An 18,472-nucleotide genomic window follows, 5' to 3' on the forward strand; every position below is an offset into this window, starting at 1 on the left:
GTGCTGTGTGCTTTCGTAAACTACAGTTTGTCAAACTTGAATTCACAAAAGGCCGATGAAATCACACACATGCAGCCGGCAACACGCAGTCAGTCACAACATCTGCAGACAGGATTTTATTATCGGACAGTGTGTTAGTTTGTTTTCTAATCGGAGAATAAGTTCATACTGTTCATGTCCTCCTGTCCTCTAACGGTCTAGTCTAACAGCTGATATCTTCCTCCATGTTGTCCCTGCTTCTCTAAAAGGTCCACCGCATCCGATGAATTTATGATTCTACAGAAGTCATATTAAAAAGTGGACATGCAGCCCTGTTGTCTGCAGGTGAGTCCAGACTGCAGCAGCTTTTACTTTGATAACTGAGACGCTTCTCGACTTCCACAACGCCGGCAGACGCGTCATCTTCCAACCCGACGGCGGTGCAACGTCAAACTCTTTGAACTTTGACCTCAAGTGTTTCGATGAATCTGACATCAGTACCACAGTTCAGTTTGTACTTGTTGACGTCGGAGGATCGATGCTGCGATCAGACAGACGTGCTGACGAGCAGGAAACTCATGAGAATCACAAAATACCACGTTACACATTCAAATGCAAAATATCACAAACTGTGCCGGTGTGTGTGTCTGCATGTTTGTTTGTGTGTGTGTGTGTGTGTGTGTGTGTGTGTGTGTGTGTGTGTGTGTGTGTGTGTGTGTGTGTGTGTGTGTGTGTGTGTGTGTGTCTGCTTGTGTGTGTGGTGTGTGTGTGTGTGTGTGTGTGTGTGTGTGTGTCTGCTTGTGTGTGTGGTGTGTGTGTGTGTGTGTGTGTGTGTGTGTGTGTGTGTGTGTGTGTGTGTGTGTGTGTGTGTGTGTGTGTGTGTGTGTGTGTGTGTGTGTGTGTGTGTGTGTGCGTGCGTGTGTGTGTGTGTATGTGTGTGTGTGTGTATGTGTGTGTGTGTGTGTCTCTGCATGTTTGTGTGTGTGCGTGTTTGTGTGTGTGTCTGTGTGTGTGTGTGTGTGTGTGTGTGTGTGTGTGTGTGTGTGTGTGTGTGTGTGTGTGTGTGTGTGTGTGCGTGCGTGCGTGCGTGTGTGTGTGTGTGTGTGTGTGTGTGTGTGTGTGTGTGTGTGTGTGTGTGTGTGTGTGTGTGTGTGTGTGTGTGTGTGTGTGTGTGTGTGTGTGTGTGTGTGTGTGTGTGTGTAACTCAAGCAGGATGTTAGTACGTCTGCATGTAACACGAGCTAAAAACAAAACAGTGTAACAAATGATCTTTAAAATGACGGTCGAGATCACGAAATAAAGAATGTGTAAAAAACAAAGGACACAAAATGACATTAAAGCAACACAACATTTAAAAGTTTAAAGTTTTGTAGTTTAATGGTTTTCACTTTGTAGATACTTTAGTTTTATATCTGAAGATGACATTTTATTATTTGTGATTAGAGTAAATTATGTCTAAATAGATTTGGCACCAACATAATTCAAAATATCAAACAGATAAAACTTATATACAATATGTGATTTCTCAAAATTAATTGTTTTCATCAATGATTAAAACTTGAAAAATGGCGACAACAAAGAATTGAACGATGTCAAAATATTCTATTATCAAGTAAATATATAAATACAATTTCTTTGACCTGATCCTTTGTTGTTTAATGATTTTTGTATATTTATTTATTTCAAGTGAAAATGTGGTTTAGCATTAATATTATTATGTGCCATCGTCATCTATTGTAAGGTTTTGGTTATTAAGTTATTCTTTACATTAAACATTTGTGTAAAATCTCTCTGACTTTATTATTCTGCTCCGTCAACATCAATGGACAAAAATAATTAGTGGACATAAATTATTCAAACTTGTTAAAAAAAATAGCAAACGACTGCAACAAAGAAATGAATGGGCATTATGTCTAAATATTTTATCAAATGAATATTAAATGAATTTATGAGTAAAAACAAACTCTTGATTTCTGAGGATTTTAAAAGCTTTATATAACAATAATAAACAATACTATTGCTTTCTAATTATTTATTTAACTTTAGTCTTTGGAATGAATTAAATGTTATTCCGTACATCTGCATCCTTTACGATAACTGTTCTGCTCTGGCAACGACATTTATCAAACATAAACAATATGAAGTTTCTGATCAAAGGGTGCAATATTAAAAAATAGAAAATATTAGCAACAAATAATAAAAGCTCAGATGATTTGACAACAAAAATAAAAATGTTTCATTCGTTTTGTTCTTCTCAACAAAATGTTATGATGAAACGGATCTGAATGTAGAAATCAATAAATTAATAAAAACACTGATTGAATGTTTCCGTGACACACTTCCGCTCTGGTCCAGGTCCCCCCCGCCCCACCCCCCTTTCTCCGCTCTGCATCACTCATATTGAATCTTTCATCTCTGCAGTGCACAGTCATGGGTCCTCTGCGCGCCTGCGCACCATCACATCCTGCTGATCAATAAATCTGGCCCGGACCAACCCAAGTTACCAACTACAGATGATTCCAGGAACATAACCTGCATCAGTCTGAAATCATCTGCAGGCCTCATTCTGACAAAACGTCTCTGATGCGGATCTCAAAACGCACTTCCGTTAACGCATCGCTGCGGGACACACACACCCACTGAATGATCTCTGGAGCCCGGGCCAGAGCTGGTCCGGATCAGGCCTACCTGGCGCACCGTCCGCTCCTTTTCCGCCTTTTGGGAATCTTCATCTGGGATTTTATTTCGGCACAAAACGTCCTGGATCAGAAAACCCACCGTTCCTCTAAAAGGGGGCCAGGGTTTGGGCCTCAGACTCCCGCAGGACTAAACCACCATATATTTCTCCTCTAACAGTCCCCGGGATCGAACTGGGCCGAGTCCGTCCTCAGACCGGCCGTCCGGTGCAGAGCAGGCCCGCTGCAGGTCCGGGACGCACCGAGCCCAAGAAGACACACACACACACACACACACACACACACACACACACACACACACACACACACACACACACACACACACACACACACACACACACACAAAACAATATTCCCCCTCAGAGTCCAGCAGCGCTCATTTAAAAGCCCGCAGCTGTCCGGTCCGGTCCGGGTCCGGGTCCTCCTCCGGGTCTCCTGCTGCAGCTAAACAGGGTGCAGGTCGGTCCTCAAACCCTCCTGCTGGACCAGAACCGGGAGTCAAAACCAGATCCAGAAACCCGGCTGTGGGTGTCAGGTTCTCCGGCTCCAGCCTGTTTGTCCGCACTGCAGCTCTGCCTCATCCCGCGTCAAACTCGCGTCACTACCCACAACCACAACATCCGGTTGGTGCTTTCAAATTAAAAGCTCCTCTCATCCGCGCTCAGCGCATTCACCAACAAGGATGGAGATTATTTCATAAAGTTTTACCCACTAAATAGAAGTTTATGGGAAATAACAATTCATTTTCAGCCTTTCTTGTGTCTTAATAAAAAGCTCATAAACATGTATGATGCTGCTGCAGCGTTGAAAAATGATCCTCAATACAAACGTTCGTGTTTTCCAGTTTAAATGATGACCTGCATCATAACCACAATTTTCTCTTCTAACTAGTTAACTAGTTAATTCTTTGGTCAAAAAAAAATAACAGATTGAAAAATGTTCAGTTTCCGAGAATTACAATTTGTCATCTTCGAATATTCAGTTTTGTCCGACCAACAGAATTAGAGAGTTACAAACTGATGTCCCAGTTCTATTTTATTTCCTTCAGAAGAGATCGACCGACTCGTACAGATAATTTCTCCTTCAAAGTAAAAGCATACGAGGATGAGTCTTCTAAATAAAAGTTTAGCTTTGGTCACTTTTTATCCTTCTCTTTGTGGCATGATTGAGATTCTGATTCTGTGATACGCTTCATTACAAACGTTCGCTGTAAAACTTCCTTGTGTTTCAGAAGAACACTACAACACTTTGTTTTTACTGAGCCGCTGCACTCAGTTCAGTTTCCGGTGTCATGTTTGGTGTTAAATTGCGTTCGTGAGGATTTTTGTAACGCTGCTGTGTGAACAAGGCGAACAAGTTTCAATAAAACATTTATTATGATTTCAGGTTGTCCGTCCGTCCCGTTCTCAGTCAGACCGCATGTCCGATCCTGTCTTCTGAAAACTGATATCTCAAGGACATTTTAAAGGGACTTTCTTCATATTTGGCACACATAGCATGCACTATGTGGATTTTAATGGTCAAAGGTCAAGGTCACTGTGTCCTTGCGTCCATCCACTCTTCTGAATGCAATATCTCAGGAAGGCATTGAGGGACTTTCTGCCAACGGCACCAACGCTCACGTCTGTCGAACACCTGTGAACGTGATGCTGTAACTCAGCAACAGATGGGACGATAAAGATTGTGACCGTGTTTCACATCCGGTCAGTTACTGCATTGTGATCGTGATCGTATAGATCAAACATGTAAACACGTAAGAATTCCTTCAATGTCTTCACTACGTATAATGTTTCAGTCTGGACCAAATGCAGAGGCGTGTGGGCGATATGAACTCTGTAACTTTACTTTAGTTCAGCAGCTGGCGAGGCTTCTTCCTCTCTCTCTCCTGCTCGTTGTGTTTTCTAATTTTCTAATTCTAAAGTAAGGAGTCGCAACCATGACAACCCAGCTGTTAGCTGCTATAGTTACTCAGCTCTCACTATGAGCCAAGCAACTGGAAACCAGCAGTGACGTCGCACGTTGATTTGTGAACGGCCGTTATGAAGCCTCGAGCCTGATTGACCATATTTGGACGAGCTGACCGATCTGATCGGAAACCTGACAATACTATGTCCCGCCCACCGATAGCTGTAACCTGACTGCACCACAGGCCTGTCAATCAAACAGACACGCCCCCAAAAACAGGTCTTCTTGAATCTTCTTTTCTAATGAATGAGGGATTATTTTCAGATGGACCTCCAGAAAACTAAGAAGAAGGAGTGACTTTAGCTAACAACACCGAGATAACTGATGGACACATTTTATTCACTTTGGATTTGATGAGAGAAGTTGAATGGGAGTCTATGGAGCCGGAGGCTTTTTGGAGCCGACCTCTAGTGGCACTCGCTGGTATTGCAGCTGAAGATACTTCTGGATCAGAACCATTTTACAGACCTGAAGCTACGAACTCTTTTATATCCAGTCTGTGAAGCCAAGCCAGTGCAGCTCCTGCTCTCCCCGACAGGAAGTCAGGGTTGCTGGGCGACAGCCCTGAGCAGAAGTCCACAGTTCACCTCCAACCAGCTCTGTGGGTTCTGCACGGTGATGGAGAGAAATGCAGCCACCGGCCGGGAGGCACTAAAGAAACAGACGCAACATTAAAGTCGAATGGCACAAACAGTGTTGTTGTTCTATATCTCATTTGAAAATATATCAATGAGGCTTAAAAAGTCAACACATCGCCCTGTAATCTGAGGAGGTATTTCAAGATGTGTATAATTTGGTATGGAAACCACATGTACCATATTTACTTGGTGTCTTTAAATCATGTTTTTTTTTCCCCTCCTGACAAAATGTCATGTGATCCTCTGTGACCTTCACTCGCTGGATGTTGCATGAGAGGTTTAAATGGCTCCAAGCTCGTCAGGGAGTCGAGTTCGTTTCCGGTTTATTTAAATACTTCATTTTCATTTTCAGTCAGGTACTCTAGTTTTTACTGGAGCAGTTGGAGTAACTATGAAGAAGAAAAATACATAATTAAAAGTAGATTCAATTTAGAAGTTCCAGAAGCATCTGTTATTGTGGATCAATTTAACACTGATATCTCTCATTCACAAAGGACCGTTTGACGTTGGTCAAACCTACATTATCCCCGTTGTCTTGAGACCAAGTGGAACACAACAGCAAGTTAGAAGACTAAAAATAAATCTAAAATAATACAATACAGTTGTTCCCAATAAACCAATCACAGACCATCTCCGCTCTACAAACATCAGGGTCACAACATCTTACTGCTGCTGTCTTATTGTGGAACCACCATCAATGATGAACTAACAGGGCTGCGATATTAAGATATTCTATTATATGAATATGAGACCGGATAAAAATCCTCTCTGATTTTGGACATCTTATTATTGAGATATGTCAAAATTGTTGTCTTTTCCTGATTTCAAAAGCTGCATAACAGTAAAGTGATGTCACTTTCTGACCATAATTCTGATTCATATTTATCAAAAATTTAATTGTGTAAATATAGTATACATTAGTAATATATACAGTACATCTGGAAAGTATTCACAGCGCTTCACTTTTTCCACATTTTGTTATGTTACAGCTTTATTCCAAAATGGATTAAATTCATTTTTTCCTCAAAATTCTACACATAATACCCCATAATGACAACATGAAAAGTTTTTTTGAAATTTTTGCAAATCTATTGAAGATAAAAAATTTAAAAAATCACATGTACATAAGTATTCACAGCCTTTTCCATTACACTCAAAATTGAGCTCAGGTGCTTCCTGTTTCCACTGATCATCATGAGATGTTTCTACAACTTGAATGGAGTCCACCTGGTAAATTCAGTTGATTGGACATGATTTGGAAAGACACACACTGTCTATATAAGGTCCCACAGTTGACATGTCAGAGCACAAACCAAGACATGAAGTCCAAAGAATCATCTGTAGACCTCTGAGACAGGATTGTATCGAGGCAAAGATCTGGGGAAGAGTACAGAAACATTTCTGCAGCATTGAAGGTCCCAATGAGCACAGTGGCCTCCATCACCTGTAAATGGAAGAAGTTTGAACCACCAGGACTCTTCCTAGAGTTGGCTGCCCGGCCAAACTGAGCGATCGGGGGGTAAGGGCCTTAGTCAGGGAGGTGACCAAGAACCCGATGGTCACTCTGACAGAGATCCAGCGTTGCTCTGTGAAGAGAGGAGAACCTTCCAGAAGGACAACCATCTCTGCAGCACTCCACCCAGCAGGCCTGTATGGTAGAGTGGCCAGACGGAAGACACTCCTCAGTAAAAGGCACATGACAGCCCACCTGGAGTTTACCAAAAGGCACCTGAAGGACTGTCAGACCAGGAGAAACTAAATTCTCTGGTCTGATGAAACAAAGATTGAACTCTTTGGCCTGAATGCCAAGCGTCATGTTTGGAGGAAACCAGGCACCGCTCATCACCTGGCCAATACCATCTCTACGGTGAAGCATGGTGGTGGCAGCATCATGCTGTGGGGATGTTTTTCAGCAGCAGGAACTGGGAGACTAGTCAGGATGGAGGGAAAGATGAATGCAGCGATGTACAGAGACATCCTTGATGAAAACCTTCTCCAGAGCGCTCTGGACCTCAGACTGGGGCGAATGTTCATCTTCCAACAGGACAACGACCCGAAGCACACAGCCAAGATAACAAAGGAATGTCTTCGGGACAACTCTGTGAATGTCTTTGAGAGGCCCAGGCAGAGCCCAGACTTGAACCTGATTGAACATCTCTGGAGAGATCTGAAGATGTCTGAGCACCGATGCTCCCCATCCAACCTGATGGAGCTTGAGAGGTCCTGCAAAGAAGAACGGGAGAAACTGCCCAAGAATAGGAGCCAAGCTTATAGCATCATACTCAAAAGGACTTGAGGTTGTAATTTCTGACAAAGGTGCTTCAACAAAGTATTGAGCAAAGGCTGTAAATACTTATGTACGTGTTATATTTTCATTCTTTATTTTTAATAGATTTGCTAAAATTTTAAACAAACTTTTTTCACTTTGTCATTATGGGATATGTGTATAGAATTTTGAGGAAAAGAATGAATTTAATCCATTTTGGAATAAATCTGTAACATAACAAAATGTGGAAAAAGTGAAGTGCTGTGAATACTTTCCGGATTCAATGTATATAATAGTAATTCCTATAATATTGTTGCAAAATGCGATATTGAAGTAATTGGTCAAAAATATGGTGATATATGCATCAACTTTTTTTGTTGTTGTTTGTTTTTTGTTGTTGTTTTGTTTTGATCGGTTTGGGTGGGGGGAATTATTTATTCACTTGATTTATTTATTTACTTAATTTTATGTCATTTATTTGTGTATTTTTCTTCCTCAATTTCTTATGTAATGTTCTGCAATGTTTAATGTTCTGTACGTTCTCTTGAATCGCTAAAAAGTAAAAAAAAAAGAGGTGATATTTGATTGTGTCCATCTCGTCTGACCCTGAACCTCCGTGTGGAGCAAACATTCACTGAACTCCTCACGTCGTACACACAGTCACTGCAAAAGTGTGAAGCAGTGAAGAAGCCCGCGAGCGTGAGGAGCTTCCATTGGAAGGAACTGACCCGTTGATATGAGTCCAATTCTCCTTCCTAGATCCGTGTTCACGTCCCGGTTCACTGCAGTTTCCACATACGTGTGATCAGCGAGACTTCGTATCATCACTGTCGTCAATAATGACGTTAAAACACCCTCGAGTGCAATATTTTGATTATACAACAAGTTACCAACTAAATAAAACATATAATCTAAATGTGTTCATATTGTGGAGCAATTCACTCTCAAAGTATAAAACTTTTTGTTAGCGTGATCTCCGTTTCCATGGCAACAATTGGGTTATGACTTACAACTGGAAAACAATCAGTCACGTCAGTAGACTCTTATGTAACGTATGTAATGTTTCCTACTCCAGGAAGTAGTCGGACCCTTAGCAACCACCCTAGCAACAGAGAGGATTTCTCGTCTCCAACTGAATAAATACAGAAAAATAGAAACACTAAACTGATCAGCTAGTTCAGTCTGGTTGGAACAAAGATATCTGATGAACAAAGATATCTGATGAACAAAGATATCTGAGGAACAAAGATATCTGAGGAACAAAGATATCTGAGGAACAAAGATATCTGATGAACAAAGATATCTGATGAACAAAGATATCTGATGATGAACAAAGATATCTGATGAACAAAGATATCAACCCAACCTAAACCCAACTAGGTTTAGGGGGCAAACACTTTTCCACACAGGGCCATGTGGGTTTGGATTTTTTTTCTCCCTTAATAATAAAAACCTTCATTTAAAAACTGCATTTTGTGTTTACTTGTTATCTTTGACTAATATTTAAATTTGTTTGATGATCTGAAACATTTAAGTGTGACAAACATGCAAAAAAATAAGAAATCAGGAAGGAGGCAAACACTTTTTCACACCACTGTATTTGTGAACTCTTACAACACAACCAATCACACTACTGAATCACAAACTCAAACACTTCAGTTCAAAATCAACTTACGTTCAACAAAGGTCGTAAGTCGCCACTCTGAAGCGTGTTAAATGTTAAATGTCACTGCGTCAGTCTCGGTAAAGTATAACGAACAATATTCAGGGCAACACACACCAATGACACACATCAGCTGGTCAGGATATGAAACTGTCAGTCGAGGGGAATCAACATTACAGAACCACTTTGATTTTTATCACCGTGATTCTCTGAACGATGGACTGCAGCATCGTCAGTATAACGGCTGACCATCACACCCAGAAACAAGCTGCCGCATCGCTCTCACCTGGAGACGCAACGATCTGTCAAATAATCAATTAGTCGATCAACAGACAATGAATCCAAAACTATTTTCATAACTCAGTCATTTAAAAAAAAAAGAAGAAAAAAAGTACTTTTGTCATACAAGGTACCAACCTGAATAGGTTTGGAGTTTCCACGTGTTGGTCAGACAAAACATGAGCTTTTGGAAATTACCATTAAAATGTTTTTTTTTTCTTTTTCACTATTTACAGCCCTTTTTTTTTTTTATAAAAAAGATGATTCATCTCTAAATTAAAAAGGTCAGATAGTGAACATAATAAGCTGCAGCCCTGCTCTGTTAACAATTTGTGATTGCTCTGATCTGTGTATATTTACTATTAATTTTCTAGTGTTGTATCTGCGCAAGATAATAAAAAATTTTCCACCTACAGCTCAAACGTTGTCCTAAAAAGACACCAAAACTAAACATGCGTTGAAATAATTTAGGCAAGATCAATGCTCTATATATATAGCAAATATAGAAATACATATTTAAAAAACATAATTTATAAATCCAAATCTACGGACTTGACTTCTGTCATCTTCCTCTGCAGGCCGTGAACACTCGTGCACTGTGGGTTAATTACTATTTGGACATTTGGGTGTTTATAAATGAAACTGGATCAAATTTGCCTCAATAAAAACTTAAATGCAATATTTCTAACATTTTCCCTTAAGAATATTGTTCCTTTTATTTTGCTGAGTGTTTTTCTACTGCCTTTATAACCCCTATTTTACGCATTTGATGCTGTATTGTATTGTAACAAAGCTTTAATTTTGAAAATACCAACCGGATGCTGTGACTCGTGTATTCTTTGTGTCTTGACTGCAGCTTGACGGTGACTTTCCTGTATTTTTTTTGTTTTTTGTTAATCAAACAGTAGCAGCTGGGTGAGGCAGGCGGCGCTGTTCAGTCCCACCCTTCAGAGAGCACCTGAACGGCTCTCAGCTCCGTCCGTTTACCATGAGGCCTTCAAAGACGTCTCACTGTCAAACACCAACATCTGAATCTGAAAACACTCCGAGTCAAACATCACAGCGACGGTGTTTCCCGATGCGATCCGACACCCTGCTTCTCTCACACACACACACACACACACACACACACACACACACACACACACACACACACACACACACACACACACCGCGTCGCCTTTGATTTGGGTTCGATGTCCGCTCGCATCCGCCGGCTCGGTTCGTTTTTCTGCATCTGATGCGACTGTTTGTTTGTTTGTTTGTTTGTTTTCTTCTTACCTGAATGTTGATTTCCGTCCGGACGACAGAGAGCCGAGCAGGATCCACTCCCTGTGCTCCATCTCCATCTCCACAGCATCAGCACCACACACACACACACACACACACACACACACACACACACACACACACACACACACACACACACACACACACACACACACACAGACATACGTCCTCGGTGTCTCCGCGTTGAAGCTGCAGCTCCACAGCGCCCCCTGCTGACGTGGAGTGTGATCAACCATAACAAAGAATCAGCTCCATGTAGAGTACATCGGTCTGAACCCAAGACAGAGACCTCGGTGTGTTTAAGGGCTTCCCACCAAAAACACTTGTATGAGGTTACTAAATAAACAAAAACTACTCATGTCGGATCATAATCTCTTTTATTGCCTCAAAAACATTTCACGTGATTAAAGTGAACATTCCAGATGTTGTTCAACAGGTAGCCAACTAGTTTTTGGTTAACAACGTACTTTTCACTTGTAGTACACGATTTTTATTTTTTAGGGCATCACACTAGAACATAACAAAGATATGATTAGTACTTTCATACATATCTCTCACATGCAGAGTCCGCCACTCTCTCTGCTGGCAGCGAAGGCCGAACCCAACCGAGACCGTCTGGATGATGTTGGATTTCCTATTTGTGTCACCGGGCGTTAAAGTTGTATCGCAAAGCGCCGCTCTTGTTGACAGATGCAGATCTATTGATACAAGTATAAAAAACTAAAAATCGACTTTGTTGGTAAAAATATATGAAGTTTTATAAGATTATTTGGATTGCAAACAAGTTTATTGTGATTTTGAATTTTGTGTGATTCACTGAAGGATGATGTGTTCCTTAATGGACTCAGAAAATTACATTTCTCTTTAAATTAAACCATTTAAAAACCGACTTGGATTAGTTGAAAAAACACAATTGTCTGTTTTCTGACATGACCCGAGTATCCCTGATGTTCTACTTGTGTTCCAGATGTTCTACTTGTGTTCCAGATGTCGTACTTGTGTTCCAGATGTCGTACTTGTGTTGCAGATGTTCTACTTGTGTTCCAGATGTCGTACTTGTGTTGCAGATGTTCTACTTGTGTTCCAGATGTTCTACTTGTGTTCCAGATGTCGTACTTGTGTTCCAGATGTTGTACTCGTGTTCCAGATGTTGTACTCATGTTCCAGATGTTGTACTTGTGTTCCAGATGTCGTACTTGTGTTGCAGATGTTCTACTTGTGTTCCAGATGTCGTACTTGTGTTGCAGATGTTCTACTTGTGTTCCAGATGTTGTACTTGTGTTGCAGATGTTCTATTCGTGTTCCAGATGTTGTACTTGTGTTCCAGATGTTGTACTTGTGTTCCAGATGTCGTACTTGTGTTGTAGATGTTCTACTTGTGTTCCAGGTGTTGTACTTGTGTTCCAGATGTTCTACTTGTGTTCCAGATGTTGTACTTGTGTACTAACGCTCTACTCTGAGTACATCAGTGTGTTCTCTCTGTCAGTACAGAACCATCAGAACACTACAAGTTCCAGGATGAATCACTCAGAACGTTCCAACATAGAAGAAGTGTGAAACTCTGGATACTTTCCACCCTAAACGGTCGCCATAATGGCTCTGTACAGGAAGGGGCGGGGCCACAGACATAAAGGATTTTCTAATTAAAGTGTGTGAGGAAGCTGCAGCTGTTCCTGAACACAAAGTGTTTCTTTTCCACTGCTGCTGCTGGACAGAAGAATCAGTGTGTTTATTGAGTGTTAAACAGAGGACACAAAAACATGTTGATTTCTGGGTAAAATAATTAAAGCTGCAGATATTTTGGAGGCTGATGTGTTCACATGATGAGGTCACTTCCTGTCAGTGCAGAACAGCAGTGTGATCTGAAACAACACTACTCTGTCTAAACTCCTAATTCCCATTGAACGTATAGACAGGGAGAGTCGACTAAAAGTTTCTCAGTTATAGATTTATCTTTATCTTTTCTTTCTTGAGGACTTTACATACTTTTTGCTACATAAACAAAGTAGCTTTGAATTAAAGCTGAAAGTCAAATGTCTGTGATTTGCAAGGTTTTACATGCATATCTGTTTACATCATTGAATATTTGTTTTTAAGTACATGTCACAGCAGTACTAATGATGCATTAAAAGAACTTTGGGGATGCCCTTGATGACCTATCCTGAGCTGGGCGGGGCCATCCAGTAAGAAAAGAGTAAGGACAGAGAGGCCAGGTTGCCATTTGTGCTCAAATACTGCCATCTCGTGGACTCAGGCAAACTCACTTATTAAAAGAATATGTCAATAAGTAACGTGCAGCCGACATAAAATGCAGATGTTTTTCACATCCCCATTAATCCAGAATACTTCTCCATCAAATCAAGAATATTTCTTCAACTCTGATAAAAAAAAAAAACTGGAGCGTATAAGTCTGAAAATGCGTTTTACGACAACACTGTACACTTGAGTTAACAGTTGAAAGCCGGCCAGTAGTTAGAGCATTTCACTGACTGATGATCTACTGGGATTTTCACCCACAACCATCTCTAGCTTTACAGAGAACCGTCCGACAAAGAGAAAATACCCAGGGAGCTGCAGTTCTCTGGGTGAAGATGCCTCGTTGATGCCAGAGGTCAGAGGTCAGAGGAGAACGGTCAGACTGGTTGGAGATGATAGAAAGGAAACAGTGACTCCAATAAGCACTCGCTCCAACCGAGAAGATCTGAACAACACCTGGAAGCTTGAAGCAGACAGACTCCAGCAGCAGAAGACCACCGGGTCCTCCTGTCAGCTAACAACAGCAAACTGAGGCTGGATTCACACCGGCTCATTGGACAGGAGAAGATCGGAGTAACGTCTCCGTCTGATGAGTCTGGATTTCTGCTGCCACATTCAGATGGTCGGCAGAGTTTGGTGTCAACGACATGAAAGCGTGCATCCATCTTCCCTCGTATCAGTGGTTCAGGTGGTGGTGTGATGGTGGTGCGATGGTGGTGGTGGTGTGGTGATGATGGTGGTGGTGGTGGTGTGGTGTGATGGTGGTGGTGGTGATGGTGGTGTGGTGGTGGTGTGATGGTGGTGGTTTGATATTTTCTTGTCCCACTTTGGGTCCTTCATACCAGCTGAGCATCATGTAAACACCACAGCCTACCTGAGTATTGCTGCTGACCGTGTCTGTCCCTTTATGTCCTCAGTGTGACACCAAGAATTAAGGAATTTCTGAAGGCAAACGGGGTCCAACAAGGTACTAGCAAGGTGTACCTAATAAAGTGGACGGTGAGTGGATATGGGTTGATCAAAAATGGCAAAAAATATAATTTATGAGAAAAATATTTACAGAATAATGAGAAACAACGATTTACAGACATTTTTTTTTATTTTTATGAAAGTGACTATAGTTGTTATTGTTGAGCTACAGAGACAAAATAGTCAGAATAATCATGTAACAAATATACAAAATTGGGGGATATTTCACCCCGTCCTCAGGGTGGAGTTTGGCACGCCACAGGTGGAGGAGGGTGCTGTTTCACCCCGTCCTCTTGGTGGAGCTTGGCACGCTACAGGTGGAGGAGGGCGCTGTTTCACCCCTTCCTCTTGGTGGAGTTTGGCATGCTACAGGTGGAGGAGGGCGCTGTTTCACCCCGTCCTCTTGGTGGAGCTTGGCACGCTACAGGTGGAGGAGGGCCCTGTTTCACCCCTTCCTCTTGGTGGAGTTTGGCACGCTACAGGTGGAGGAGGGCGCTGTTTCACCCCGTCCTCTTGGTGGAGTTTGGCATGCTACAGGTGGAGGAAATTCTGTTTTAAACTGAAATTTCAATTTCAAGTTTTTCACTTCAAATATAAAGGACTCATTCTGTTTCTAGTAACAGGTATATCTGCCCGTTAGTAACGTGTGGTTTGTCTGAACCAGCTGTTGCGTCCTGTAGAAATCAGCTGGCCTCCTGCAGAGGTCACTGTTTGTGTGGTTTAACTGAAACCTGCTGCAGACCAGGTTACTCTGTTTGAGATCATTCATTTCAACATGTGGACAGGTTTATACAATTCAAATCATGTTCAGTGTATTCTGACACCACAAAGACTTCTCCTTGTTAGAAGTTAACAGGTTATATTTCACAGATGACATTGCATTAGATTGCATGAAACAAAGTGGCAGATATGTTATGATTGAAAGTACACAACAAAATGACTCACTGGACTAGTCAACTATCATAAGTCCAGATGAATCCTGTCTTTCAGGACGTAGATCCTTACCTTGTAGAAGACAGTAGCAGGAGTTCAGAGTTTACCGTTGGCCGGGACACTTTGGGTTCCCTCGTTTTTGTGATTGTCCAACTCAGGAAATTCATTTTCTATGATGAGACAACATGACAGAAAACTACATGAATCAACCAGCCCGTCTATCAGGTACAAGGCCTCATATGAAATTCAAAAAGTAAAAAATAAATCTGCCAAAATGAGACAAACTTAGTAAGGCTACAGTTCATCTGCATGGCGCGTGCAGGATGTTCTGAAGTGACGTCACAATTGACCGCGAGTCCTCCACACAAACGAGAATATTAGAATGACACGTCATAAGGACGTACACACACATACATACACATATATATATATATATATATATATATATATATTGCTTTCTCCATAAAAGTGTTACTTTCTCCATAAAAGTCTTACTTTCTCCATAAAGTGTTACTTTCTCCATAAAAGTATTACTTTCTCCATAAAAGTATTACTTTCTCCATAAAAGTCTTACTTTCTCCATAAAAGTGTTACTTTCTCCATAAAAGTATTACTTTCTCCATAAAAGTATTACTTTCTCCATAAAAGTCTTACTTTCTCCATAAAAGTTTTACTTTCTCCATAAAAGTATTACTTTCTCCATAAAAGTCTTACTTTCTCCATAAAAGTATTACTTTCTCCAGTGTTACTTTCTCCATAAAAGTGTTACTTTCTCCATAAAAGTATTACTTTCTCCATAAAAGTCTTACTTTCTCCATAAAAGTGTTACTTTCTCCATAAAAGTCTTACTTTCTCCATAAAAACGTTACTTTCTCCATAAAAGTCTTACTTTCTCCATAAAAACGTTACTTTCTCCATAAAAGTGTTGCTTTCTCCATAAAAGTCTTACTTTCTCCATAAAAGTCTTACTTTCTCCATAAAAGTTACTTTCTCCATAAAAGTATTACTTTTAAAAGTCTTACTTTCTCCATAAAAGTGTTACTTTCTCCATAAAAGTCTTACTTTCTCCATAAAGTGTTACTTTCTCCATAAAAGTCTTACTTTCTCCATAAAAGTATTACTTTCTCCATAAAAGTCTTACTTTCTCCATAAAAGTCTTACTTTCTCCATAAAAGTCTTACTTTCTCCATAAAAGTCTTACTTTCTCCATAAAAGTCTTACTTTCTCCATAAAAGTGTTACTTTCTCCATAAAAGTATTACTTTCTCCATAAAAGTCTTACTTTCTCCATAAAAGTATTACTTTCTCCATAAAAGTCTTACTTTCTCCATAAAAGTATTACTTTCTCCATAAAAGTAAAATTACTTTCTCCATAAAAGTATTACTTTCTCCATAAAAGTCTTACTTTCTCCATAAAAGTCTTACTTTCTCCATAAAAGTCTTACTTTCTCCATAAAAGTCTTACTTTCTCCATAAAAGTCTTACTTTCTCCAGTCTTACTTTCTCCATAAAAGTCTTACTTTCTCCATAAAAGTATTACTTTCTCCATAAAAGTCTTACTTTCTCCATAAAAGTCTTACTTTCTCCATAAAAGTCTTACTTTCTCCATAAAAGTATTACTTTCTCCATAAAAGTATTACTTTCTCCATAAAAGTCTTACTTTCTCCATAAAAGTCTTACTTTCTCCATAAAAGTCTTACTTTCTCCATAAAAGTCTTACTTTCTCCATAAAAGTCTTACTTTCTCCATAAAAGTCTTACTTTCTCCATAAAAGTATTACTTTCTCCATAAAAGTCTTACTTTCTCCATAAAAGTCTTACTTTCTCCATAAAAGTATTACTTTCTCCATAAAAGTCTTACTTTCTCCATAAAAGTGTTACTTTCTCCATAAAAGTATTACTTTCTCCATAAAAGTCTTACTTTCTCCATAAAAGTGTTACTTTCTCCATAAAAGTATTACTTTCTCCATAAAAGTCTTACTTTCTCCATAAAAGTCTTACTTTCTCCATAAAAGTCTTACTTTCTCCATAAAAGTATTACTTTCTCCATAAAAGTCTTACTTTCTCCATAAAAGTGTTACTTTCTCCATAAAAGTCTTACTTTCTCCATAAAAGTGTTACTTTCTCCATAAAAGTATTACTTTCTCCATAAAAGTCTTACTTTCTCCATAAAACTTTCTCCATAAAAGTGTTACTTTCTCTTACTTTCTCCATTCTTACTTTCTCCATAAAAGTCTTACTTTCTCCATAAAAGTATTACTTTCTCCATAAAAACTTTCTCCATAAAAGTCTTACTTTCTCCATAAAAGTCTTACTTTCTCCATAAAAGTCTTACTTTCTCCATAAAAGTGTTACTTTCTCCATAAAAGTATTACTTTCTCCATAAAAGTGTTACTTTCTCCATAAAAGTGTTACTTTCTCCATAAAAGTATTACTTTCTCCATAAAAGTCTTACTTTCTCCATAAAAGTTTTACTTTCTCCATAAAAGTCTTACTTTCTCCATAAAAGTCTTACTTTCTCCATAAAAGTATTACTTTCTCCATAAAAGTCTTACTTTCTCCATAAAAGTCTTACTTTCTCCATAAAAGTCTTACTTTCTCCATAAAAGTCTTACTTTCTCCATAAAAGTCTTACTTTCTCCATAAAAGTCTTACTTTCTCCATAAAAGTCTTACTTTCTCCATAAAAGTGTTACTTTCTCCATAAAAGTATTACTTTCTCCATAAAAGTCTTACTTTCTCCATAAAAGTGTTACTTTCTCCATAAAAGTATTACTTTCTCCATAAAAGTTTTACTTTCTCCATAAAAGTGTTGCTTTCTCCATAAAAGTATTACTTTCTCCATAAAAGTCTTACTTTCTCCATAAAAGTCTTACTTTCTCCATACTTTCTCCATAAAAGTATTACTTTCTCTATAAAAGTCTTACTTTCTCCATAAAAGTGTTACTTTCTCCATAAAAGTATTACTTTCTCCATAAAAGTGTTACTTTCTCCATAAAAGTATTACTTTCTCCATAAAAGTCTTACTTTCTCTATAAAAGTCTTACTTTCTCCATAAAAGTATTACTTTCTCCATAAAAGTATTACTTTCTCCATAAAAGTCTTACTTTCTCCATAAAAGTCTTACTTTCTCCATAAAAGTCTTACTTTCTCGATAACCTCCACGATTATCCTCCACAAGTGATCAGGACATTTTACAAATGTCAATTCCCAATGGTCCTCAATTTACTATGGTTACTGGCGGGGGACTAGTGTGCATGCTCATGGGAGGACTGACAGCTAGTGCGAATGCTCATATTGAAGCCTTAGCTATTTGTTGAGCTAATCTTCAATTAAAACAATCAGGCCTATGTAAACTATGTTTTTTTCAACTTGTAATTAACTGTAAATTCAAAACTGTTTGTAAAAAGTGAATATTGTTGATACTCATATAAGGTTAATTAATCTATGCAAATCATGACAGGTATTAGTATTTACAGTGTACATTCTTTTTAACAAACCACTCAGGTACTCCAAATATGGTGGCTTCATTTTCAAATTA

General features: G+C 39.4%; 1 protein-coding gene across 2 annotated transcripts in view; it reads right to left on the bottom strand.

Moving 5' to 3' along the window:
* Window positions 1-10,888, bottom strand: part of ttbk1a (tau tubulin kinase 1a) — a 63,180-nt gene extending 52,292 nt beyond the window's left edge. Inside the window, exon 1 of one of the 2 annotated variants that reach the window (XM_069721640.1) lies at window positions 10,768-10,888. The gene's annotated coding sequence lies outside the window, so the exon portion shown is untranslated. Of the gene's footprint in view, window positions 1-2,667; window positions 3,272-10,767 lie in introns of those variants that run through there. The other variant, XM_069721639.1, reaches the window with a different exon arrangement.
* Window positions 10,889-18,472: the final 7,584 nt, after the last annotated feature.

Source organism: Brachyistius frenatus, unplaced genomic scaffold (genome assembly GCF_029030835.1).
Source record: "Brachyistius frenatus isolate BFR_SWC_R1_liver_20210118 unplaced genomic scaffold, ASM2903083v1 Contig_269, whole genome shotgun sequence".
Taxonomy (NCBI): Eukaryota; Metazoa; Chordata; class Actinopteri; family Embiotocidae; genus Brachyistius; species Brachyistius frenatus.